We start from the raw sequence: 27,364 nt of genomic DNA, 5'->3' as shown, positions 1-27,364 counted from the left end.
GACGCTTTCTTTCCTTCTCAGAGGGAGGGGCAGCCAGGAGGGTTCCGAGGAGCAGGGGGGAGGCCAGGCTGAGCACCGGAAGAGCGAGCAGGTGCTCCCGACAGCAAGGCGCCGGTGCGCAAAGGCCAGCGTCCGGGAGGAAGACGGAGGAAGGGCAGTGGGGTGCCCCAGGAGGGCTGTGTTCCCGAGCTGCTCACCCCGTCTCACTCCCGCACCTCACTGCCAGCCCCCTATCACAGGCAAGGACAGGGAGGCACAGCTGGGCTGCCACCTGCCCACGGCCACACAGCAGAGCCGGAGTCAGCCACCCTAAGGGTCTGGGCTCCTGAGTCCAGGCCTTTCTGAGTCCCTGGGGCACCAGGACCAGCTCAGAGCAGCTCTGTGGGCAGAGGCCTGAAGCCAGCCAAAGTTCAGGCTGTGGGAGGAGAGGCAGCCCCACGGGGAGGGGCCAGAGACCTTCAGCCATGCCATGCTGCAGGGGTGCGTGTTCTGCCCCAGGGCACCTGGCTCTGACAGAGCCTGAAGCCGAGCAGGACCGCGGGGGTGGGAGGGTGCTGGTGAGAGAGGACTTGGCAGGGAGCGGGTGCCGGGTGTCTCTGAGGCACCTGCCACCCTCCCCACTCATGGTGTCACCAGCGTCCAGCAGTAGGAACCTCTGCGGTACCAGGAGACACCGCTGATCCACCCTTGCTCGCATACTCGAGAACATGCAAAGCAGAGCACAGAGAGGGTACACAACCTCCCCAAGGTCACACAGCAGAGGCAGAGAGAGATCTCCCCAGTGACCAGTGAAGGATTTTGGGGGCAGTTCCTGGAAGTTTGAGGCCATCTGTAAGGCAAAACATGGATGCCAGTGCCTGGAATTCTATACGGTGATGATTTGCACCAACTAAAGAGAAGAGCTCAATGTGAAATTCTTCCAGAAAAATCCCTGCTTTACAATCACTAAATTGCTTCTGAAGAAAACAAACCTTTGCCAGCTCTCACTCGGCGCCAGGCTAATTCACTTAATCCCCACAACCTATGAGGCAGGCATTATGACTGTCTTCATGTTACGGATGACAAAACAGAGGCACAGAGAGGTTAAGGCACTTACCCAAGGTCACAGAGCATGTATGAGGCCAAGCCGATGTCTCTGTCTCCCAGGACCAAGTGTAGACTCCTACAGCAGCGGGCAGGACTGGCGATGACCCTCCCTGCACCCTGCACACAGTCCGCACAGTGGTCGAACACGTCGGGAAGTGGGTTCCACACACCTGCTCTGGGGCTCAGGCCCACGGCACTCCCTCAGTCTCTATCACAGCCCCTGGGGAGGGCTTCTCCGCCCCCTTTACGGAACAGAGGTGAGGCCACCTGCCTGAGTCACACAGTGACCAGTGGCCGGGGGCCACATCCAGAACTGCCTGGGTCTGAGTCGCTGTGCTTAGCCCAGAGGCCGCTCTGCAGGGCAAACCTCCAGGGATGGGCAGTGGGGGAGGAGGGCACCTGGCCGGGGGCGTGGCCCTGTAAAGCGCCTCCCCTCTCCCAACCCCTGCTTCAGTTCAAGGCAGGACACTGGCCCAGCAGACCCAGCCCACTCCCTGCCCCGACCTCCTGGCAGCCCCCACCCCGCCCCTGCCCCAGGAGAGGATGCGTCCAGGCCACAGATGGCCCCGCACAGGCCCTGGACAAGGAGGCTGCGCACTTGGAACCTGCAGGCAAGGCCAACACAAGCTGACCCTCTAGTGGTACCGGCAGGGGGCTCACGGGCGCGCACGAAGTCTGAAGATGTTTCCAGAAGGCTCCGTGCAGCCGCACCTGAACACAGCAGCCTTCGCACTTCCTGTGGGCTCCCCAGCCGCCCACCAGGCTCCTGGCCACCACTGCATTCGAAATCCATGGCGACCCTGGCACCCGGCGGGCTCCCCGCAAGGAAGCCATTGCTCATGGGCCATGTGATCTCGGGCACAACGCCTCACCTGTCTGGACCTGTTTGCTCTGGGGGTGACGGCCAACAGTGCTTGTGCCACTGTCCTACTGCAAGAAGACGCTGTTGCACAAGGTGAGAGAAAGGCCCGGGCAGGGGGGTGTGCAACAGGAAGCATCAGTTGGCGGTAGCAGTGGCTCGGGGGAGTGCCCAGCGGCGCTTCTGACACATTCATTGGCCCAGCCCACATGACGTCACTGCAGGGTAAAGGCTATCATGCCTGCGGGCATGCCGAGCAGTTAAGGAACCCAGCCACGGTCACACAGCAACCCCCAGGCCACAACGAGGAAGGAAGAGCTAGGAGCTGCTCGCCTGGTCTTCCCAGAGCCCAGTGCAGGGTGGAAGGGGCTGCTCCACTAAGGTCAGAGGGAGCCGACGGGAGAGCGGCTCAGGGTCACGCGCAGCCTCGCAGGAGCCAGGCCTGTCCGCACCAGTGTCTCTGCCACCCTGATCCCAGCGTCTGCCAGGACAACCTCCAGCATGGGCGCAGACCCGGCACCTCGGCCACCCCCCCGCCCCCGGGACCACGCAGGCCCTCACTCAGCCTGCGTGAGCGTGTGTGTGTGAGTGCGTGTGTGGGCGGTGAGCTGCAGGACACCGAGGCCGCCGCTGCCTGGGACAGGTCCCTTCGTGTGACTGCAGCCTCCTGGGGACCTCTGACTTGCTCCATAATGGGAGGGGCTGCGAGTGTGTGAGTCCCTCCCTCCCTGGTCCGCTCCCCGGGGCTGTGATTCTGCACAGAGTGAGACAGGTAGGGGCTGTTCAGGGTCACAAGTCCGAGTCCAGGTCTAACACCCCCGGGCTGTCTCCTCGCTGGAGCTGGGCCTCCAGGGCGGGCTCTCAAGGCCAAGTCCTCAGTGCCTCTCTGATGACTGCCGTGACACCTGCTGCCCTGTTGGCCATCCACGGCCTGACAGTACCATAGTTGCTCGGGAAGCAACCTCTCCCTTTCTGGCTGGACTGGGCCTGGGCCTGTCCCCAGCTCCAGGTGGCTCCCAATCGACACAAATGCAAGACACAGCCTCCACCTGGACAGTGCGGTCGTGGGCTGTGAAGTGGTGGGGAGGGGCACTGCGCGGGCTCCCCAGCCAGCCCACTGGCTGCAACTATATTTGAAATTCATGGCGACCCTGACACTCGGTGGGCAGGGCCAATGTCCAGGCCCCACAGGAGGAAGGCAGATGGAGAAAGACAGGGACTCTGAGCCTTGGGTGAGAGCACCTGGACCCCTGGATGCAGCCATGCCTGAAGCCTGCCTCTGAGCATCCCGGTTACACGAGCCCACTAACTCCTCTTACCGTTTGCCTTGGCGTCTCTGTTCCTTGATTACAGAGACTGAACTCAGCTCTCCCCTGCCCCTTATACTGCCAGCAACCCCACCCCCCCACCCCACCCCCGTCACTCAGCCTCAACTGTGTCTGCCCCCACGGCGAATCCTGCAAACGAGCTAAGGGAGCTGACGCACTCCAGCAATGTGCGAAGAGTCCATGGCAAGGCAAGTGGGCTTCCACCTGGACGCTATAAACATGTGGCTTAGAGGAGGGCCTCCGGGGGAGGGGTCGGACCCTCACCTGCCGCCAGGCCACCATCAGCTTAGTTCAACTTCCGACCCATGGGTTCCAAGTGTCTGTTTTTAAAAAAGAGTTTTTCATTTATTTGAAAGGCAAAGTGACAGAGAAGAGAGAGAGAGAGAGAGAGAGAGATCTTCCATGCACTGGTTCCCTCCCCAGATGGCTGCAACAGCCCCAGGACCAAAGCCTGGAACTCCATCCGGGTCTCGGAGGCCCTTCAGTGTAGCCCGGATCAGTCCTCATTCCCGGTCCGCACAGAGCCCCAGGAGGCGGCGTGGAGGAGGCGTTATCTCTGTCCCCACTTCAGAGGCAGGAACCGACCCTCAGCGAGGGAAGCAATTTGCTCCAGGTCTCTTGGCTACAGAGGGGCAGGGCCAGGCCAAGGCCGCAGATCTGCCTGGCTCCGAGCCCAGCGCTTTCTCTCGTGGCCGCTGGAGTGGAAGGAATGGGGCTGAGCCTGCCATTTCTTTGAGACAGTCTGTTCCGCTTAGGACCAGTCCGGGTGGTTTCAAAAGCTAAAGAGGGGGCAGGCATTTGGTAGGGTGGTTACGTCACCAGCTGGGACGGCCACAGCCCTTACCGGACACTTGGTTCCAGTCTTGGCTCCTCTGCTCCCGATCCAGCTTCCCGCTAATGCACACCCTGGGAGGCAGCAGGTGGTGGCTCAGACACTTGGTCCCCGCCACCCACGGGGGAGACCTGGAGGGAGCTCCATTGGCCTGGCCCAGCCTTAGCTGTTGTGGCCATTTGGGGAACGAGCCAACAGACGGAAGGTCTCTCTCTCTCTCTCTGCCTCTCTGCCTTACAAATAAAATGGAAAATAAGTCAATAAATTAATCATATGTCAAGCTAGAGAGAACAGGAAAGCCAACCACGGCTTCCTGCTTGCCCGAGGGTCCTGACTTCCTAGGAAGCCCCCGTGCTCCGGCCCACCCAGCTTTGCTCTCCTCAAGGGCTTCACTGTTTGCAGGCCACAGCAGAGGAGTCTGGGACACCCCCCCCCCCCCAGTTCTAGGCACCAGTGCTTTCTTGGGCAGCCCTGTCACCCAAGCGACCTGTGCCCGCCTCTCTCCCATGCCCCTGCCCTACCTCCCAGCTGGGGTGGATGGAACAACCTCCGTGCCCTGGGCCCTGCCCCAGAAGTCATTCAGCCAGCAGTGCTCGGACGCCTGTTCACTGGGCAGCTACTGGGAGGAAGCAGGTGATGGCGCAAGTCCCTGGGTCCCTGCTGCCCACTTTGGAGGCCCAGAGGGAGTTCCAGGGCTCCTGCGTGTGGCCTGGACCAGCCCCAGCTATTGTGGGCATTTGGGGAGTGAACAAGCAAATGGAAGATCTCGCTGTTTTTATGTTTCTCTGTGTGTCTTTCAAATAAAATGACAATAAATACAAATCGAATGGCCAGAGAAGGTCCTGCCAAGAAATCGTCTCACGCAACCATGCAACACCCGCCGAAGCCAAGAACACGACCACGGGCTGGGATGAATCGCAAGCCCCGCACGGGCCACCGCAGCCGCTGCACAGCCGCACCCCCACCCCGTCTCCCACGTACCCTCTCCCCAGCCCTGACCGAAAGGTCCTAGCAGCCCATTTGCAGGTGAGAAAACAGGCTCATGGAGGCGAAGCACGCCCAGACGGACAGCGTAGGCGGGGTGGGAAGCTGCAGCCCGCCCTCTGCAAGTGCCCTAGGCCCCCATCTGTCACCCAGCCCCCCACCCCCCCAGCTCCTTCTCTGGGCTGGGGAAAATCCCGTCCTCCTCTTGGCTAACTCCACGTCCTGCCGGAATCCACCTCCCTTTCCAGCACCCCTGGCTGGCATTCCCAGGTCACCATGAGACCCAGCTGGCCCCACCCACCCAGGTTCAGCCTCCTCCATTAGCCCCTGGCCGTTAGGAAACCCACATTTGCAGGAAACCTACAAAAGACATCGTGTGTGGTCCCAGCCAACAGCTGGAAGAGACACATCACGGAGGCCGGGTGTCTTCCCATCTGGATTTGTTCCAGAATCCCTCAACCGGCAGTCTCATCTTTCTGAACACTGGGCACAGCAGGAAGACCTTGGCCTTGGAGGAGATGGGCCCGGGGTTCCCGCCCAGCCACAGACCTCGGACAGTGGCTGCCTGGAGCTACAGCTTCCCGATCAGTAAAACAGGTCCAGTCACCTTAGCTGCTTGCCGAGTTGTCGTAAGATCGAGTGCGGCTACAGCAAAAACTCAAAGCAGAGCCTGGAAGAGAAGCAACTGCAGTCATGTGCTCCCCCCCTCACAGGGAGGCACGCTTACTATCATCTCTATTCCGACAGGGGAGGGAGAAAGGCACAGAGAGGCTCAGCTGCTTGCCTGAGGCCACACAGCAGGTTGGCAGCAGGGCTGGGATTCTGAGTCCAAACAGATAAGCTGCAAAGTACAAGCTCTCAACTGCTGTGGCCGAGGGCAAGTCAACGGAGGTTTCGGTAGCTCATGGCTCGGTGACCGAGCCACGCAGCTCTGACCCTGGAGGGGAAGGGGGTGGTGGCCCAGTCCGGAGTCAGTTTGCCCACTCTTCTAGCTCAGAGGGACTCCAGGGACAACACTCTCATTTTCTTCCCTGGAGGAGCCTGTGGTCCAGAGAGGTAGCAAGACCTGCCCAAAGCCACACAGCCTGGAGCTGAGGAATCGGGACAAGCACCCCGGTTTTCTGGCTCCAAAACCCACGTCAGCACCGAGTATCCCCCAGATCTTCTGGGTGTACTGGAAACCTCTCTGCAGGAAGCAGAGGAAGGCAGTATAAGCAGAAGGAACTGCGCATGCGAGGGTCTGGAGGCCACAGCAGTCTTCGTTGGAGCCCTGTGAGTCACAGGTGTGTGCACAGGCTGGGGGAGGGGCCTCGCTTTTCACCTATTTCCACCCGTGCTTTGTTGCTGACACTTCTTTATCCCGTTGTGTGCTGTGAACCTCTTTGGCCCATTTCAAACACTTATTTAAAACCCTTGGCCAGAATTCTTCTAAGGCCGCTGACTCGGGTGCATCGCTAACCAGGCTGGGGTTCTTGCCAGCAGCCAGGAGCTTCTCCCAGGTCTCCCACATGGCTGCAGGGGTCCAAGCACTTGGGCCATCTTCTGCTGCTTTCCCAGGCCATTAGCAGGGAGCTGGATCAGAAGTGGAGCAGCCAGGACTCAAACCAGCACCCAAATGGTATGTCGGCGCTACAGGCGGCAGCTTAACCCATTAGGCCACAGTACCGGTCCCAGGCTGTGGTTCTTTTGAAGTCCAGCTGGTGATGGGCTGAGGTGTGCACACCTGGCCCTTAGAACGAGCAGTGGTGCCCTGGTGCAGCGGGTTAAGCTGCCGCTTGCAATGCTGACATCCCACATCTGAGTGCCAGTTTGCATCCCAGCTGCTCGGCTTCCGATCCAGCTTCCTGCCAATGTGCACCCCGGGAGGCAGTGATGATGGTTCAAGTACTTGGACCCCTGTAACCCACATGGGCGACCCGAGTGGAGTTCCTGGCTCCTGTCTCTGTCGGGCCCAGCCCTAGCTTTTGCAGGAATTTGGAAAGTGAGCCAGATATTGGAAGGCATTTCTCTCTGTCTCTCCCTCGCTCTCTCACACTCTGCCTTTCAAGTAAAAAAAAAAAAAAAATCTTTAAAAACAAAATACCAACAGTGAGGGAAGACTCAAATCAATCTTGGAGTAATGATAGAAAACCTCACAAAACCCAGGCACTTGTGAGGAAAACAGCATTTCCCTGGGAAATGGGCGTTTCAGACTGGTGTCGGGGCAGCAGGGAGGGAAGGCGGGGCGTTGTCCCTCAGGGTGGAGAAAAGAAAACAGGGTCTGGACACTTTCATCGCCTCCCCGGCCCTATGCGCATACCCACTGTCCTGGCACCCTGGGACCAGGGTCCTCACTTGGACATCCGCAGGCCGGCAGGTGGCACAAGCGCGCACTGGGGCCGAATCTGGGCAGCTCCGCAGGAAACGTGGGGTTGCAGGAATCAGGAGGGGCTGATGGGTCTCCAGGGGGCTCTGTCCCCACTTTCCTCGCAGGCCCCAGCTGTCTGCCCCTGGGGTGCCAGAGGGAAGCCCAGGCCTGCAGAGTGGAGAGGGGGAGGGGTGATGGCCAAGACAGTGAGGAGTTCACAAAGCAGAGTTTCCTTCTAGGGAAAAGCAGCCTGACAGAGATGGCCCTGGGCTTGGCCGATTTACAACAGGTGGACTGAGAATTTCAAATAAGCATTAGGAACACGCAAAAGAAGGCACCAGCCACCAGGACAACAAAGTGTGCAAGTGTCCTAAAATAAATGAAAAAAATACGTCCATAAATGAAATAGCAGCAGTAAGGGGGAGAAGAAAACACAGAGTGGGTGCAGCCGTGGGAGAACCCGACAGGGAAGCCGGACGTCAGCTGGGGGAACTCTTCTGGGGGGGGAGCAGGCGGCGGGTGAGAAACGGGAAGCAGGAAAGAAAAGTGAATGGAACGTCTCGCTCAATCTTAATTAATTTGACAAGGATCATCAGGCTCACTGTCAAAGTCGCGACCATGAAGGTTCTAGAACAAAACAAAAGGGCACCTGTGTGACTTCAGGGCACACAGTACTCATTTCACAGGTGACAAAGATGCTCAGCCGGTCTGCACCAAAGCTGGACACAGCTTCTCCTCGAGAGACCATGAAGAAGCCGAACAGAGCAGACCCACAGCAAGACACAAATGCTCACAGCGCACAAAGACCCACACCCGGCAAAGAAAGTGCTCCCTAGGGTGACAGCAGAGTCAGGCACACTCCTCCCTTTCCGAGGGCAAAAGACCCCAAAAAGAAAACGCGCACGTGACCCAGACTGCCGGGAAACGCGATCAGCATCCTCACCTACCAGGGAAAGGGAGATCAAACCCACCGCACGCTCATCGGCACGACAGCATCCAATCAAGAGACCGAGGTGAACACCCACATCCCGTGCCCAAGTGCCTGGGTTAGAGCCCTGGCTCCACTCCCAGTTCCAGCTTCCTGCTACTGCACCCTGAGGAGGGAACAGGTGATGGCTCCAGTGGCTGGATCCCGGCCACCCCTCTGCGAGACCTGAGGGGCTTCTTGGCTCCTGGCTTCAGCCTGGCCCAGCTCCGGCTACTATAGGCATGTGAGGAGTAAGCCAGAAGACAGGCGATCCTGGTTGTCTCTGTCTCTCAAATAATATACGTACATACGTACATGCACACATACATACATCAAAAGAAGAGCAAGACAAAACAGCAAGATGCAGAAAAACTTGGAAGTCTCCTAAATCGGCCATGAGAGTATAAAATAATAAAGCCACTTTGGAAAGGAATTTAGCAGTTTCTGATAAAGATAACATTTACAGACTCGTGTGATACAATAATTCTAATCCTAAGTACTCGCTCAAAAGAAATGCAAATACATGGGCAGGCGTTTGGCACACTGGTTAAAAAGGCCCTCGGGATGCCCACCTCTCCTATCAGAGTGCCTGGGTTCAAGACCTGGCTGGCTCTGCTCAAACGCCAGTCTCCTGCTAACGCACACCCTGGGACGCAGCAGGTGACGGCTCAGGTACTTGGGTCCCTGCCACCCACACGGGAGACCCAGATGGAGTTCTGGGCTCCTGGCTCCAATGTGATCCACACCTGGCTGTCACAGACGTTTAGGGAGGGAATCAGCAGATGGACTATCTCGGTCTTATTTCTGTCTCTCTGCCTTTCCGGTTTAAATTAATACATTTTAAAATGAAATGGAAATAAAGGATTTTTATTTAGAATAACCAGCGACAGGTGAATAAGCACACAGTCGTGACTACTGGTCTATGGACTACAACTCAGCGACAAAAAGGAGTGAACTTCTAGCACAGCAAACACAGATGTGCTCTGTGAGAGAAGCCGGACATAAAACAGTTCACGCTACATGATTCCATCTATATGAAACTACAGAAAAATCATCTCATCTATGGCAAAAAAAATTCAGAATAATGGTTACTCTTGGGAGGCAAAATTGGCTGGGAAGAAATATGAGAGCCCTGACTTGGGGGAGGCAAAGGTGATATACAAACATTCGTGAAAGTGCATTGAACACTTAAGATCTGTCTGAAATTATACCTTAGCCAAAAAAAGACAGCAACAACAAAAACCACACGCCGATGTGGAGATCACAGGAATCCCAGGAGGCCGGTGTTGTGGGGCAGTGGGTCAGGCCACCGCCTGCAAGGCTGGCATCCCACATGGGCCCCAGTTCGTGTCCCAGCTGCTCCACTAATGTGCCTGGGAAAACAGGAGAGGTTGCTCCAAGTACTTAGGCCCCTGCCACCCAGACAAGAGACCTGGATGGAGGCCTTGGCTCCTGGTTTTAGCCCAGCACAGCCTTGGCCATTGCAGCCACTGGTGGATGGAAGACCTAGCTTTCTGCTTCTGCTTCTCTCTCTCTGTAACTCTGCCTTGCAAATAAATAAATCTTTTTTAAAAAATTGGAGACCAAGAAGATAAAAATTAAGGGAGGCAATATTTGAAGAAATAATGACAATAATTTTGGAACTAAACAAAAATGAAAGATCTCAGCTTGAAAGGGTGGAAAATATACCAAACAGGACAGGAAAATTAAAAACTCACACTTAGATACATTGATGTGAATGTCAAAATATAAAAAAAAAATTCTAAAAGTCTAATGAAAAACAAATCATTTGCAGAAGGACTAAGTTTCAAAGTGCCAGCATCCCATGTGGGCACCAGTTCAAGTCCTGGCTACCACCACCTCCGATCCAGCTCCCTGATAATGTGCCTAGGAACGCAGCACAAGATGGCCAAGTACTTGGGCCTCTGACACCCAAGTGGGAAACCCAGATGGAGCTCCAGGCTCCTGGTTCTAGTCTTGGCTCCTCTCCTTTCAATTCCATTTCCTGCTAATGCACATCCTGGGAGGTAGCAGGTGGTGGCTCAAGTGCTTGGGTCTCAGCTGTCCATGTAGGAGCCCTGGACAGTTCCTGGCTCCTAGCATTGACCTGGCCCAGCCCTGGCTGTTGTGCCCATTTGGGGAGTGAACCAGCAGATGGAAGATCAACATCTCTCCCTCTCCCTCTCTTTTCTCTTTCCCCCTTTCTCTCTGTAACTCTGCCTTTCAAATAAAAACCAATAAATCTTTTAAAAAATTGAATTGACCTGTCCAAAAGGAAAAAAAACTTAAAGCAAGAATTTTATATCCAGCTAAACTTACCTTCAAATGTTAAAGGCTAATAAAAGTCACAGCATTCAAAGATTCAGGTTTGAACAAAAAGACACCCTCCATTCGCTCCAAAATGATTTGTTCTTGAAGGAACAACATAATATAAACAAGGACCACAGACAAAGATGTCTGAAGATTGAGCAAGTAACTCCAAGATCAAAGAAAAGAACAAGTAGTATGTAGACTGTATCTCTAATAACTCAGAACTAAAAGATCTGGACAATCACTCCCATGATGTCAGGAGCCAGAGGGCATGTGGGGGAAGGGTACGGAAACTGATCGGAAGAGCAGACCAAGGGATATGAGAAAATGCCAGTTCTGCCTCTGTGGGAATAAGGCGATAAAACAGCAAATTACAGCAGAAAAAGCAGGACAAGTCTGAAATAAAAATGGAGCACAGCATAAACACAGTGCACACGCACACATTCTTTTCAGGAACACGCAAACATTTTAAAATTTGTTTCCACACCAAGCCATAAAGCAAGGCTCTCATTTCAAATATGAGGATTTCACATAGCCACATGCTGTGGCCACAGTGCAATTCAGTTAGAACTTAGGACAAATAATTACTCATACCCTTAGAAATTAAAAACATCCCTAGAGAACTCATGGATCAAAGAGAAGCCAGAGGAGAAATTTAAAAAAAAGTTACTAAGAACTGGATGATAAAAACACTACATTGTGGCTGGCGCCTCGGCTCAATAGGCTAATCCTCCACCTGTGGCACCGGCACACGGGGTTCTAGTCCTAGTCGGGGCACCAGATTCTGTCCCAGTCACTCCTCTTCTTGTCCAGCTCTCTGCTGTGGCCCAGGAAGGCAGTGGAGGATGGCCTAAGACCTTGGGCCCTGCACCCACATGCGAGACCAGGAGAAGCACCTGGCTCCTGGCTTCAGATCAGTGTGGTGCGCCGACTGCAGCGTGCCGGCCGCAGTGGCTATTGTGGGGTGAACCAACGGAAGGAAGACCTTTCTCTGTCTCTCTCTCTCACTGTCCAGTCCACTCTGCCTGTCAAAAAAAAAACAAAAAAACCACTACATAGTAAAAACTGTGCAACACAGCAAAAGCTAAAAGTCAATGAGCTCGGGGCTGGTGGTGCGGTAAATCAGGTTAAGCTGCCATTGGCCACGCCAGCATCCTGCGTCAGAGCAGCAGTTTGAGTCCCAGCTGCTCCACTTCCCATCCAGCCGCCCGCTGATGGGAATGAGAAAACACCTGGGCCCCTGTCACTCACATGGGAGATCTGGACCGAGTTCCAGGCTCCTGGATTTGGACTGCCCAGCCCTGGTCGAAAGTAAATGATTAGTGGACGGAAGGGGTCTCTCTCTCTCTCTCTCTCTCTCTCTCTCTCTCTCTCTCCCCCTCCTTCCCCCTTTGTATCTCTCCCTTCCCCTTTGTGTCTCTCCCTCCCTTTCTTTCTGTCACTTTGCCTTTCAAATAAATAATCTTTTTTTTTTTTAAATGAGCTAAGTACCCAATTTAGGAAGTTAGAAAAAACAGAAACCCAAAGAAAGTAAATGGAGATTATGAAGAGCAGAAATGAACAAAACAAACAAACAAAAGAGCAAGAGATTCAATTGAGAAGGTCAAAACCACAAGTTGGTCCTTTAAAAAGGTCAACAAACCCATGGTGACTTTAATCAAAGATAAGGAGGCAGAGTCAGAAGGAGGGAGGGAATACGACATTATGGGGAAAAAAGGAGAGTAAGAAAATGCTATAAACAAGCTTATGCCAATATGCTTGAAAATATAGACTACATGCACACGCTCCTGAAAATACAACACCAAAACAGACACAGGAAGACATTAAAACCACAAAGAAAAGCAAGTAAGACAAGGTGATTTAACAGGTGAGTTCTACCAAACTTTAGGAAACAAATTATCTCGATTTATCCAAACCTTTGTCAGAACAGTAGACGAGCAATTTTTCTAATTCTGAGGCCATCAAATCTACAATTCCAAAGCCAGGAAAACAAAATTGATATAATAATTCTATACGAGATATCACCAGAGCATAACCAAACATACACATCGTGAACAGGTTAGGGCTGTCCTAGGAATGCAAGGATGGTTTAACATTAGAAAACTAACTACACTCAGGCTGGCACCGCGGCTCACTAGGCTAATCCTCCGCCTGCGGCGCCAGCACCCCGGGTACTAGTTCCGGTTGGGGTGCAGGATTCTGTCCCGGTTGCTCCTCTTCCAGGCTAGCTCTCTGCTATGGCCCGGGAAGGCAGTGGAGGATGGCCCAAGTGCTTGGGCCCTGCACCTGCATGGGAGACCAGGAGGAAGCACCTGGCTCCTGGCTTCAGAGTGGTGCAGCGCGCCAGCCGCAGCAGCCATTTGGGGGTGAACCAACGGAAGGAAGACCTTTCTCTCTGTCTCTCTCTCTCTCTCACTAACTCTGCCTGTCAAAAAAAAAAAAAAAAAGAAAAGAAAACTACACTCATAGATTGAAAGAAAAAAAACTATTTCAAGATGCTTTTTTAATACAACTCAATGCAATTTAAAAATCTTTTAAAGGCCCTCAGTTATGAACTGAAGTTTCCTTAGACTGAAAATAAAAGCAATATATAACAATCTACAATACAATTATTGCAGAGGGGCCAGTGCTGTGGCATGGCTGCTTAAGCCACCACCTGCAGTGCCAGCATCCTGTATCAGAGCACTGGTTCCAGTCCTGGCCGCTCTGCTTCTGACCATGCTCCCAGCTAATGCTCTTGGGAAAGCAGTGGAAGATGGGCCCCTGCCACCCACGTGGGGGACCTGGATAGAGTTATAAGCTCTTGGCTTTGGCCGGGCCCAGTCCCAACTGTTGTGGGCGTTTGCGGAGTGGAACAACAGATGGAGGATCTGTTTCTCTTTATCTAGCTCTTCATTTTGCCTGACATCTTCCATCCACTGGTTCACTCCTCAAATGGCCGCAATGGCTGGAGCTGAGCCGGTCTGAAGCCAGGAGCCAGGAGCTTCCTCCTGGTCTCCCATGCAGGTGCAGGGGCCCAAGGACTTGGACCACCAGGCCATAGCAGAGAGCTGGATTGGAAGTGGAGCAGCCAGGACTTGAACTGGTGCTCATATGAGATACCGGCACTGCAGGTGGCGGCTTTACCCGCTATGCCACATCACCAGCCCCATCTGCTGCTCCACTTCTGATCCAGCTCCCTGCTAATGCACCTGAGAAAGCAGCAGAAGATGGTCCAGGTATTTGGGTTCCTGCCACCCATGTGGGAGACCCAGGTGGAGTTCCAGGCTCCTGGCTTCAGCCTTGCTATTGTAGCCACTTGGGAAGTGAATCACTCACTGGATGGAAGATCTTTTTCTTTGTCTGTCTCTCCCTCTCTATCACAAAGAACATTGAGAGGAAATAAGCAAACTCCAGGCTGTTAAGTAAATGATGACACCCCTTCATAAAGTTAAAAATGCAGATTATACATAAGTAATGTGTGTACATATGATTTTAAATACTTACAAAAAGGGGAATGAGAAATCCCAACTGTATGTGATATAGGTCTATGTAAATGATACATTAAGAAAAAAATTAGTCAAAAATCAATGAAAAAATACCTAACTCCAAAAAGGCAGGGGTTGGGAAGGCTCTGATTTGGGAAGTGGGGTGGGGAGGGGTGAATTACTGTCAGTTTCTAGTCCTGGTGTGATTGGGCACTGGTTCTTGAATGTTTTAAATGTATTTCTCTTTTTTTTTTATTTGACAGGTAGAGTTATAGACAATGGGAGGGAGAGACAGAGAGAAAGGTCTTCCTTCCATTGATTCATTCCCAAAATGGCCGCTATGGCCGGCACTGCGCTGATCTGAAGCCAGGAGCCAGGCGCTTCCTCCTGGTCTCCCATGCAGGTACAGGAGCCCAAAGACTTGGGCCATCCTCCACTGCCCTCCAGGGCCACAGCAGAGAGCTGGACTGGAAGAGGAGCAACCGGGACTAGAACCCGGTACCCACTTGGGATGCTGGCGCCACAGGCAGAGGATTAACCAAGTGAGCCAGGGCGCCGGCCCCTAAATGTATTTCTAATAATGAAATGGACAAGAGGTCATTTATAAACTAACAATGAGATGATTGAAACAAAGTTCATGGTAAATCCAAGGACAGACCCCAGGGTCCATCAAATAACTTAAAAATACTCACACTGTGCCAAACACCCTAGCAGATGCAACCTATCTCGGCCAATCCTCAACACTCTACTGGGCCAAGAAGACTGTCCCCTTTTTTTAGTTCAGTCCCTTGGCCAAGGTCATTGGCATAGATCTGAATGACCCTGCCCAGGTCACTGTGCCTCTCTGAGGCTCACCTTCCTCCTGACATGCCAGGCAAGCTACAGAACTTTCTCAGCAAACAGTAAGTGCTTAACAAATGTCCACCTGAATCCAGAAGGGCCGTATACACTGGAAAGAGACAGTGTGGGGGAGGGGACCTAGATCCAGTCCCTGTCACCTCCCTCTGGGACCCTGGCAGGAGCATTGACCTCTCTGGGCCTCTGACGTCCCCCGTGTACCTGCAAGTGCCCAAGGCCAACCTCGCCTCTAAGGAGCCGTTCAACAAACAGGAAGTCCCCCAGCTGCTCACTTCTCCGGGCAGACCCCTGTTCATCCCCCGGTCCCGCTCTCTGCCCACCCGTCCGCAAACCCTGGGCACTGCCCACCTTTCTGACATCATCTCCTGGCCCCACCCACTCCCCACTCACACCTGAGCTCCTCTCTCTCTGCCCAAGGATTTTTGCCTTTGCTGTTGCCCTGCCTGGAACATTCTTCCTCCAGGTCTTCTGGTGGCTCCCTCCTTCTCACCCTCCAGCTCTGGGTGCTGCCGGCCCATGCACTGCCTTACTCCTTCACAAGCCTCCCCGGCACCGACAGCCACACCTGCCCTGACAGGTGCTCAGGGAGGACCTGCTGGGGAAGAACGAGCGGACGCTGCCTGCTCCAGGCCCACCTGGTGGCCGCTCTGCCCAAGGCTGTGTCCTGTGCCACCTGGGACCCTGCTGGGGTCGCAGGCCTGACCATCTCCCACAATCCCGGAAGCTCCTTGTCGGCAAGAACTGGGCCACATTCATCTGTGAACTCAGCACCTGGCCTGGGCCTGGCACACAGCTGGGCTAAGGAAAGGTTTGTTGAATGAATGCGCGCCCTCCTGCGGCGTATCTTTCCTCCTTCCTGCTCCCTCCTCCCTGCCAGGCACCCAGGTGAGCTGAGGAGAAAGGCCACTGGGCAGGCACTTCCTGGGGCACAGTCTTTTCCTCCCCCCAACCCGCAGCCACTCCAGGCAAGAAGGGGCGGCATCCAGGGCAGGCGCTGCCCCATCACAGGAGTCATGCGGGGCCTGGTCTGGCAAAGCCAAAGAAACAGGGGCCTTCCCTGTCGTGCCCGGGGGCAGGAGAGCGTGGCAGGGGAAGAGGCTGCAGGCCCACGGCGGAGCCCCAGCAGAGGCTGGCGCAGAGCTCCGCTGGCCGGGAGCCACGGGGAAACACTTGATTATTCAAATCACATAGTTCCCCAAGAGGAAAGGACCCATTTCCTGCAGCCCAGGCAGGGGGAAGTCTCAGAGCAAAGTTCTTGCGCAAGCCAGCAGGGAGGCTGCCCACCCCAGGAAGATTCTGGAAGCCGGAGACAGAAACCCAGGGGGTGAGGTCTGGGGCCAGAGCTCGGGGCGAGGGCTGCAGATCCCCGCTGAGGGTTGTGACTTAGCAGCAGCAGCGGCCAGCCTAACTGCTCTGGCCTCCCCCTGACCCTGGCTGGAGACAATGGGGCTGCCTGGCTATGCCCCCCACTCCAACCCTACCTTCCCCAAGGAATCACACAGGGGACAGACGGCCCCGAGCGTCACACAGTCCACCCCCACAGTGTTCCTGCCATTCGCTCACCTCTGGCCTTGCACCCGTCCTTCCTCTAGTCTGGCTCCGGAAGAAGCAACAGGTTCAGGAAGAGTTTACACACGTGGCCTGCAGAGATCTAGCTATTATTTATAAGCGACGATGGCCCCGGCCCGGGGCCAAGCTGCCGGGGTCCAGTTCTGGATTAACCACTTGGGAGCTGCACGGCCTTGGATGGGTCTCTTCCTTTCCTCACCTGTCAGCCCAGGGATCCGAGTGCCTGCAGCTGGGGGAGGCTCAGACGCCGATGACAAAGGGCCCATTTGTCAAGCACCCTGTGGGCCACACGGCACGGACCAGTCAGTGAGTGAGTGATGAATTTTGACTATGTCATGCTCCGGAGCCGTCAGCTCCTAACCACTTATTGGGTAAACGAGCGCATTTCTGAGCCCGGTCCCTCGTCCCTGAGCAGGACCGACGTCAGCAGCACCTCCTAGTAGGGCTGACAGGGGTCTGAAAGGACCCAGTGGCCCCAACGCCCCTGAACAGTCCTGCCACTCGACTCCCAAGAGCCGTCACTGCTACACCGCCTCACAGCTGCGGTGTGAAGGCTTCCCTGAAGTCGCTCCTGGTTGCCTCCGGCACACTCGGTCTGCCCCCTTGCTGGCCTCTGCAGACGGCAAGATGGCCACCTGCCCCACAGGGGCCCACTGCAGGACCTTCCGTGTGCTCGGCCCGGGAGCAGGCATTCCACACTTGTGAAGAGGCGAATTCGTAGTCGGGAGGCAGCACGTCACTCACCTGCTTCTGTCCCACCCCTAGGATCTGGGCCCAGGGTCTGCGTTAAGGGAAGGACTTGGTAGGAGGACTGGCTTCCATGTTGTTACTTAGAACACGAGCCTCCTCGCCAACACTGTCGACCTGGGTGACATGTCCGTTATCTTTCTGAGCCCCAGTTGCAAGGACCAAGTGAATACACACCTATGTGGGGAGCTTAGGACCACGCCGGGTTCACGGTACACTGGATGTAAACCTTAAACACAGGACTCGCATTTGGCTCAGCGGTGGAGCCTCTGCTTGGAACCCCTGCACCCTATCGCAGTGTCCAGTGTGAGTCCAGGCTCCCTTCTAATTCCAGCTTCCTGCTAACGTGCCGCTTGGGAGACAGCAGGTGACGGCTCAAGTCCCCGGGCCCCGGGACCCACTCAGGAGACCTGGCTGGAGTTCTGGGCTCCTGGCTGTGACCTGGCCCAGTGCTAGCCAATGTGGCCTTTTGGGGATTAAACCGGTGGAAAGGAGATCTCTGGGTGTGTCTGTCTGTCTGTCTGTCTGTCCCTCCCTCTCTCTCTCTACCTTTCAAATAAAGTGAAAATAAATTTTTAATTGTAAAACGTAATCGTATGTTGATATATGTGGCACGCCTCTGAGTCCGTCTATGGAGCTGTTGACACACAGAAGTCACCCAACTCTGTCCCAAGACAGCTTAATCCCTGCAAGTATTCATTCATTCAGAAAGTATGTGTTTTAAGTGCCTACTGTGTACCAAGGCAGCTTGACACATACAGATGCAGCAAAAGGTGGCTATGACTATTATTATTAACGACATTAAGGCTGTTTGGGACTGGGGACATATCTGGGAAGCACACAGACAAGAAGGCAGACCCGAGTATGACACCCAGTGAACTCACGCCTGACTAAAGGCTTGCTCCACCAACAGAGAAACTGTCACTCGGAGAAACTGGCTTGTCCTGCTGCCAGTCACCAACCAGCCACGCGTGAGCCACTGTCACCGATGGAGGAGATGCCTCTGACGGAGTGGGACGGTGGCCAGGGCTCACGTGTCCACCCCAGGGGACAGCCCTCACGGGTTTGCTTTCCCCATGACGATCAAGCAGGCCGGGCCGTGGAAACCCCTGCCCGGTGTGGCCACCTTTCAGGAACGGCAAGGTCACTGACCGCCCGCCCTGGCTGGATGCTGGGACTGGCCGGGATTCAGAGACGGGGTCCTGCCTTCCAGGAACCTGGAGCCAGGCATTTTGTGCAGGATCGAGAGCAAGATCTAAAAAATCGGTCACGATGCCTGCTGACAACACAAGAGGGCGCCCTGGGGAGGGGACAGCAGGTACCCAGGCAAAGATGCGGGAAGGGAACGGCCTTCAGCCTGACACTCCCGACCCGAGACCTGAGCCCTGAGGGCGGCCGGGTTAGCAATCGATTTGACATCCTGAAACTCCTGTCCCCTTTTGCAAACAAAGGAAACACTTTATCAGGTTTTTAAGCAGCCTCTTCCTTGTCACAGGGACTTGAAGCCCTTTCAGCACTGAACAAGGGGCACAGCTGTGTGCCCCCCAAAAGGCTCCCTCCCACACCCAGGCCAGAGGTGAGCCCTGACAAGCAGCTCAGGTTCCTCCTACTTTCCCGGACAAGGGAGAGAAGACACTGAACGGGGGCCACCTGGGCCTCTCCCTCCCCACCTCCCATCTTCACAGTTGGTTGTGAGCGCCCACTATGACTGGTTATTATACTATATTTAGAAGGAACTTGAGAAGGAAAGAGAGCAGTGATTGATTAATGATGTCTGACATGGGTGTAGGACAGGGAGTGGCGGCACTCATGCCACTCATCTACCACCCGTGAACTAGCAGAGTCCCAAGTCTTCACCTTACCCACAGAAGCCACGGGTGTCAGGCAGGGCAATCAGAAGCCAAGAGGGAAAGGGACTTGGCCAAGGTCACACAGCTTGAACTGGCAGGGCTGGGATGGAAACCTCCTGCTAGGACTATCATTTCCTTCTCCTGGGTGTGTCCAGGGGCAAAGAGAAGCTGCTGCCCCACCAGGAGTGCTGTGCTGGTCCCCTCCCTCCGCCACCTGCCACCCCCTCCGGAGACACCAAGGTCCCCTGAGCACCTGTATCCAAACAGAAGCCTCTGAACCAGGATGCTACTCCGATGGGGCAGGAGGGCGCCAGGCCGGGACTGGGTCTGCCTTCCACTTCCCAGTGGGGGACCTGAGGAAGCTACTAGCTTCTCTGAGCGTCGGCCTCCTGCTTGGTACATGGAGAGACTAAGAGCGGAGCACAACAAGGCCATTCGAAGGCATCAGCTCAGCTTCCGACACAGGGTAAGCCCTTCCATGGCAATTACAAGGACGGGGCAAGGGGAAAACACAAACCCAAACATCCCATTTTCACAAAACCTGCTCAGGTGAGAGGCCCAGGGTGAACTCCGGCAACCTGATCTGAAATGCGCACCGAGGCATCTGACGACTTCTAAACAAGGAACTGACTCTTCCAGGAAAACAGGTCACATGGCTCACATCACAGAGGAGGAAACAGACCGGCAATGGGAGGCCGCCAGCGGCCCCGCTCCCGCTTCCCCGTGTCGGGGAGTGGCTGCCTCAGTTTCCTCGTCTGTAACGTGCAGGTGGCACCTTGCCTGGCTTGTCCACGTTAGCGGTCAGAGTCTACAGGGGAGGCAGAGCAAACCGAGCAGCTGCAGAAGGATCTAGAAGGGGCAGGGGAGGGGAAGCGGGACTCAGGATCAAATGAGACACTGCACCAGAATGGTAGCAAATGATGCTATTACCTACTGCGTGCTAAGAGGCAGGTGAGTCTTGGTGGGACAGCACCGGGGCTGGCGCTGGGGCACAGCCGGCTAAGCCACCACTTGGTCACCTACATCCCACATCTGAGTGCCTGGGGTCAAGTCCCATCTCTGCTTCTGATCCAGCTTCCTACTCACGGGCCTGGGAAGGCCACAGATGGCAGCTCACGTGCCTGAGTCCCGGCCACCCACATGGGAGACTCTGATGGAGCTCCTGGCTCCTGGCTTCTGCTGGGCCCAGCCCCAGCTGTTGTGGCCACTTGGGGAGTAAATCAATGGATGCAAGATCCCTCTCTCTCTCTCTCTCCCTTTCTCCCTCCTTCCTTCCCTCTCCCTCCTTCTCTGTCACTTTGTCTTTCAAATAAATAAATCTTTTTTTTTTTTTTTTTTTTTTTTTTTTATTTTTGACAGGCAGAGTGGACAGTGAGAGAGAGACAGAGAGAAAGGTCTTCCTTTTTGCCGTTGGATCACCCTCCGATGGCCGCCGCGGTAGCGCGCTGCGGCCGGCGCACCGCGCTGCTCCGATGGCAGGAGCCAGGTGCTTATCCTGGTCTCCCATGGGGTGCAGAGCCCAAACACTTGGGCTATCCTCCACTGCACTCCCTGGCCACAGCAGAGAGCTGGCCTGGAAGAGGGGCAACCGGGACAGGATCGGTGCCCCGACCGGGACTAGAACCCGGTGTGCCGGCGCCGCAAGGCGGAGGATTAGCCTGTTGAGCTTTGTCTTTCAAATAAATAAATCTTTAAAAAAAGAGAGACAACACTCAGAAAGGCCAAGCCGGAGACAGCTCAGCGATGGCCACCAGAGGCCTAGAGGATGCCGGCGATGGGCCCCGAGGGCTCCGCCTGGGAGCTGGGGCCGTGCTACTGCTTTCCTCTGTGGGAAAGGCGGCCCCAAGAGGGCAGACCTTGAGGGCAGCAAGTCACGAGGAGGTCCTTTGAAAAGCCAAATAAGGCAAGTGTTTGCCAGCCCTACACTTTCGGAAGGACACAGGCTGTTCTCTGGGCTCTGCCGGGCAGCTGGCAGACCTGGCCGGGTGAGGAAGCGGGGCTCAGGGAGTCTCACCAGAGGGTCTCTGAGACCTTAGTTCCAGCCACAAGCCCCACCTTCCCTCTGCTCCTCTCCCCGGCCCAGGGCAGGGCGACGGAGGCCGGGAGAGGAATCTGGGCCCAGCGCCCACCGGCTGAGCCTCAGTCTCACCACCTGCCAAGCGGCAGGGGCGGTGCTCCCGGAGCACTGCTTCTCTCCTGGGGCTGCTTCTGAGCTGCTCCGCAGGTGCAAAGCCTGGCCCCGTGGCCACCATCGGGAGTGGGGCTCCCCTTGTTCCCCCGAGTCCCTGCACAGCCCAGCTCTGACCTGCTAAGCAGGGTGATGACGCTGTGCTATGTCCTCACAGGGACCTTCCAGAAGCTCCCATCTGGGCAGCTGCCTCCAGAGCCCCCAGATCTACCCATCAGGCTTCAGGGCCCCTCACGCAGCCCCTGTTCAGACACAGCAGTTCTGAGATGCTGCAGCCCCTGGGTGCCTCCCGTGACCCAGGCCTTGCTGCCAGTGCAGAGGGTAGAACCGGGGAGCTATGGGCTCAGTGTGCAAGGCTGGTGGTGGGCACTGAGCACAGGGCTATTGGGAGCAGATGGCAAGAGAGCCCCCTTCCTGGGGGAGCTGGGCAATCATTGGGATGTGGCACCCAGGGCTGCCTGTTTGCATGGGAGCAGACCCCAGGGTCAGTTCACTAAGCCTGGACAGGCTGACTGTCACCCCCAAGCCCCACACCTTCAGACCTCCTGAGGACCATCAAAGCAGGACCAAATCCGCATTCTGGAGACTCTGCCAGACCACGGAGGAGGGGCCGGCGTCCGTGTGTCCCACATCCTACCTTGTGCCCCCTGAGAGAGCTGGCCCAAGCTTCCCACAGTCATTGGAATGAGGTCTGAGCCTCCACCAACCTCACATGGCCCCACAGCTTCTAGCCCAGAAATTACAAGCTCAGTGAGCCAGCAGGTAATGGCAGTGAGGCATGTGAGCCGGGGTGAGGCAGCAGGGCGCGGTGGAGACTGTGGTGAAGTGGACAGAGCAGCTGCTAATCAGTTCCAGCCACTGTGGCCAGCCAGGGACACAGCCCAGTGTGGCCACATCTTCTGATCTTTCAAGCGAAGCCAGAAACCCCTATTTTTATGTAAAACGAAATCGCCTGGCTTAACAACACCAGCAACTAAATTAAAGCTTTCAGATCACTGCAGAAGTCAACAACCACCACCACCCCCCCCACGCCCTGCAGCTTGGAGAGCCCACTTTGGGACTGACTCACCACAACCCTGCACGCCACAGGCCATAAATATCCCAGGAGCAACTGCTGAAATCAGACCCATTCTAAGCCTTAGGGAAATCCCGCCCACTCCTCAGCCACCTGGGTTTTCCACGGGAGGAAGCTGAGGCTGGGGGGGGGGGACTTGTCCACGGTCACACAGGTCCTTTACCCCTCCACCAAGGACCCCAGATTCTGCTCTCTGGGCATAAGCTCCTTGCCCACTAACCCACACCTTCTGTGGTCTCCCTCGCACGATTCTAAAAACAGACCCAGGGCAACCTGTAGAAATGGTTCATGCCACACGGGGTGGGGAGGGTGCGCCTCTGGGGACAGGCCGTGGCACTTAAGAGCCGGGAGGCTTCGTTCCCAGTCCACTGCCCTAAGCAGCCTGGTGACGCCGGGGCAAGCCCCTTGCCCTGCCTCCTGCCTGGGCCTCACTCTCCCCGGTCTCCAAGGGCAGTGGCCGGTGCCAGCCCCTGAACACCCCGCAGCTAGAGGTCTCCTCTCCAGCCAGGGCTCTGCGGCCTCCAACGAACACAAAATAGTAATAATAATAATACTAACGGCAGGGCGAGTCCGCGGCAGCCAGGAAAGAACACTACAATTTTCAGCGAAACCCGACTCTGGGTTACTGGAATCCAGAGAGGAGGATGCTCACACGCGGGCAGTTTAACCACCATCCTACAGCGAACAAAAACACATCTGGTTTAACTTCTTCCTCCTCTCCTCCTCCAGCCCCCTGCCCTCATCTCAAATGTTACCCCTTCATTTAAGAAGTCAAATTAAATGCAAACAATTGATTTCATGCCACAGTGAGGCTGCGAATTTAAGCATGGAAAACTTGAAACATGGTGTGTGTGTGTGTGTGTGTTTTTCTGGGAGGTGGAAAAATATGGAGAGTGTTCTTGAATGTTCTTTGGCCACTGAGCACCACAGAATGATGGCACCCAAGAGGACTTGATACTCAGGCACACAGCTGGGGCCAGGCATCCAAGATGCTGACCCAGGCCACTGTTTTCCCTGCAGTCCAGGTCTCTGAGACCAAACTAGGAACTTCCCTGTGGCCCTCGGAACGGCCGAGCGGGGCAAAGAAAGTCGCCCCACAGTGAGTGCTAACTTGTCAAGAGCAATCACAGCTGGCCCAGCCCAAAGCTGGAAAATCCTTGCTGCTGCTGCTGGCCCCTCGTAGCAACCCTGCAAAAATGCTTCTTATTAACCCAAGTGACAGATGAAGAGACGGAGACCCAGAGAGAGAAACTGACTTGCCCAGGGTCACAAAGCAACACTGGGAATGAACCTGCCGTCTGCTGCCCCCAGCTGCCTTCCAGAAGTTAGGACAGCTCCCGAAGACGAAGAAGGAAAAAAAAAAAAAAGAAAAGGTAGCCTGGAGCTGCCAACGCTGTCACGCTGGGAAGCGGAGTCAGCATTCTTGCGGCCACGCGGACTTCTGTGCTGGTCCTCGGCCCAGCCTGCTCACTCTCCCCATCACCCCCCTGGAGCTCCCGGTTTTATATTAATAAGGCCAGTCGGACTGACTTCAAGGTGAGACCTCTAGCCTCTGCCTCTGGATCCCACCCCTCCGTGAGACAACACAGAGAGCATCGTGAGACCTGGGGTTCTACACAGCCGGCCCCCAGCCCCCCAAGGGCATCTGGGTGTCCCGGGGAGAGCGCCTTCCCCTCTCCCAGGCACGGCCTGCAGCTCGCAGAGGACGTGCAGTACGCAAGTCACAGGACAGCGCAGGGCTGGGCCTGGGCCTGAGCCAGACACAGTGGGCATGGGAGTGGGTACAGGGCAGGAGGCTCTGCGGACACAGTCCCAGGGCTGTTCCCTGCGTGCAGTGCCGGGCTCCTGGCCCGGGCTGTGTCTAGAAGGCTGAGAAGTGGCATCTAAGGGAGCAAGAGGGCACTGCAGCATCCCACAGGCACAGCCGAAGGCCAACGGGGAGGAGCTGAGTAAAGCTGGGGGGCAGGTGCACAGGGTCCAGAGGCAGGGCTGCATTTTCTGCTGAGGCGAGGGCTGCTGATGGCCAAGACTCTCTCTGGCATGGGCACGGGCTCAAACTTTTGCAAGTGATCATCATTTCCACAGCTCACTAACCGAAGGGTCACCTGATCTCCATGGCTGAAAGAGGAGATAAGGCACAGAGAGGGCCCGAACTCAGCCCTTGTCACACAGCCAGGCGTCCGTGAGGGAGAGCCAGTGTTAGGCCATCGACCTGACAGGTTACTGCACCTGCAGTCGGCTTCCCAGGGAACCTCCCAGTTTGGACACCCAGCTTCGGAGCCTGCAGAAGTTCTGCTCTGCAAGTCTCCACCGAGAAGGTTTTTGTCTCTTTAATTTATGGCCTCATTCCTAGCACCTAGAACAGAGCCTGGCACAAAACGGAAGCTTCATAAATATTTGGTGAATGAAGACAGCATTCTTTCCTCCGGCCTCACTTCCTCACCAGAGGCGCGTACCCCTCTGCACAGGTGGAGCCACAGCCCTGCCTCCCTCCATCACTTGGCACATGGGCAGCCCGTGTCCACGGGCTTCTGCTCCGGAATTCGGAAGCGCAGAGTTCAGGAAGGAAAAAGGAGGCAGAGGGTCAGGATGAGCACGGGGCGGGGTGGGGGGGCAGCCCCAGGTGGGAAGATTTGGAGCACGCAGGTCGCAGGTGGCAGGTGGAGGCAGGCAGCGCTGAACCAAGGAAGGGCGGAGGGGAAAACAGGCTTGGCGTCTCATCCCTTGGGCAGCAGAGTGGGACCAGGAGTTCAGAGCCTGGGTTCAAATCCTGACCACAGCACTTTTGTAAACTCTCTGAGGCTCAGTCTCTGTTCTGTAAAACGTGATGATGCATGGGAGATGCTTCGCCCACCTGCCTCCCCATCTGCCTCCCTGAGGGGTGTCTGAGTCCTCCCCCCAGCCCATAGGCCCCTTCTGGCCTGAATCACTCCCTCTTTTGATCTCAAGGGCCACCCCCCTCCATTCAGCCGCCTTTGTAGAGGCCCCCTCCCCCACCCCATTATGTGTTGCAAAAGGATCGGAAGGGACAATGTGAGTGGGAGACGGTTTTCTCCTGCGTTTAACCCTTTCTTGCCAAGACCGGGGTGGGGGGGGACCAGCCCTGGGCAGCCCACCTCACCTGTGCACATCCGGGGGTGGGGTCATGGGCTCCACAGCTTTGCCCCAGAGCTGCCGGGCCACCCCCCTCCCACACACACACCTACAGGCGGATCTCGCTCTTTTTCCCTCCCCCACGCTCCCTCCCTCTGCTCTTCCCAGCTCGGACCTAAACTTCCCAGACCCCGCACTGACAGAGCAGCCGCTTCCCCTGGTGGCTGCGGTCAGCCCCGGGGTAACCCGGTGGTGGCTGAGTGGTGGGCAGGAGAGGGCGCACGGGCCGGGGGGTTACGGGGGCAGCGGGGACAGGTGTCTAACCGAGGCTGGAGCCCCACGCAGCAGCCCGGCAGGTGGGAAAGTGCAGGAGAACAAGGCGGCCCCGAGCGCGTCCCTCGTCTCGCAGGCGCCGCGGGCGCCACGTCCAACCTCCAGCTGGAGCAGCGCCTCGGATGCGCGCGAGCACGCGGGCGCGTGCAGGGGCCCCGGGTCCTGCAAGGGCTCTGCGGGGACCCCCGCCCAGACACTTGGGCTTCCGCCTCGCCGGGGATCGACCACGACCTTACCTGCGCGGAACTCGCGGACGAGGGTCTGCCCCGGCACGGGGGGCGCGGGGCCGGCGAGCTGGGGCCGAGGGCTCACAGTGGCGGGAGCGCGACGCTGCCGGGGCCACCTCCCCCGCGGGTTTATAAAGGCGACCGCGGGGCCCCGGCGCGGCCCGGCGCCCTCCCCGCCCCCGCTGCGCCCCGCCCCCGGCCCGAGCCCCGCGCCCCGCCGGCCCGAGCGCCACGCGGCCAGGGCGCCCCCTGCCGGGCAGCGGGGGCACACTCCCGGGCTCCGCGGGCCCTCGGCCGAGGCTGGGGGTGGACCGGAGCCGCTACCCCGCGTCCCGCACCCCGCCCGCTGTCTGCGCGTGCCCCGCTCGCCTTTAGCTCCGGCCCCCGTGTGTGCTGCCTGCCTCTCGCCGTCTGTCTGAGCGCCTGCGTCTGGCTACCCGTCTGGCTACCCGTCTGGCTGTCTCTGCCTCAGCCTCCATCCATGTCGTCCACGTGTCCCTGCCTCTGTCTCCTCTCCATCTCCTCTTCCCGGGCCTTGGCCAGAAGATGCCACAGGAAGGCCCGGGGGAGGCGGCCTCCGAAGGGAAACCTTCCTGGAATCGGGGACCCTTCCCCCCCCTCTGGGGAGTGGGCCCAGCCAGAGCCCAGGACTTGCCTCCTGGGTGCCAGATAAGGGACAGCCTCTGCCCGGGTAGCGGAGCCACAGTCGGGGTTCCAGGGTCTTCTCTGGTGATCTTGGCTAAGTCACCGCACTGGCCCCCAGGGGACAGGCAAGCAGGTGCATCACCGTGGGCTCCCTTGCCACTTGGTGGAAGAGTCCTGTAAGAGCGCCAAGTGCACAGGAAACCCTAACATCCTAAATAAATGGGGGGAGGTGATGCTGAGTGCATGGCCATGGCCCCACTCGCTAGGGACCAACCTCAATGGGACAACCACCCCTTTTTCTCTGAGAAACAGGCTGAGTTTGAATTCCTGTGACAACCAAGAAGTCCCCCAGCTCTGCCTGAATGCCTCCCGTGACAGGGAGCGCACTGCCTCCTAAGAGGAACTGCCCCTCGGAGCTGCCTGGACAATGTGAGCTTCTAAACCACGCCAGCCAGGCAGAAACCTGAGGACTGGGAGTGAGGGCTCCTCCAAGCCCTGTGCCCCGGTCTCATAGCCACGGTTTTCCTGACGGTTGGAAGGAGGAGGTGCAGGCCAGAGCAGAGAGGAGGAGATCAGGCTACAGAACCAATTCTAGAATT

General features: G+C 56.5%; 1 protein-coding gene across 2 annotated transcripts in view; it reads right to left on the bottom strand.

Annotated features, from left to right (window-relative positions):
- The window catches only part of ALPL (alkaline phosphatase, biomineralization associated), a 55,483-nt gene extending 29,274 nt beyond the window's left edge, over nt 1–26,209 (bottom strand). Inside the window, exon 1 of one of the 2 annotated variants that reach the window (XM_062193142.1) lies at nt 26,130–26,209. The gene's annotated coding sequence lies outside the window, so the exon portion shown is untranslated. Of the gene's footprint in view, nt 1–16,601; nt 16,684–26,129 lie in introns of those variants that run through there. The other variant, XM_062193144.1, reaches the window with a different exon arrangement.
- Nucleotides 26,210–27,364: the final 1,155 nt, after the last annotated feature.

This window comes from Lepus europaeus, chromosome 5, assembly GCF_033115175.1.
Source record: "Lepus europaeus isolate LE1 chromosome 5, mLepTim1.pri, whole genome shotgun sequence".
Classification (NCBI taxonomy): domain Eukaryota; kingdom Metazoa; phylum Chordata; class Mammalia; order Lagomorpha; family Leporidae; genus Lepus; species Lepus europaeus.
This window is presented reverse-complemented; position numbering and strand designations above follow the sequence as displayed.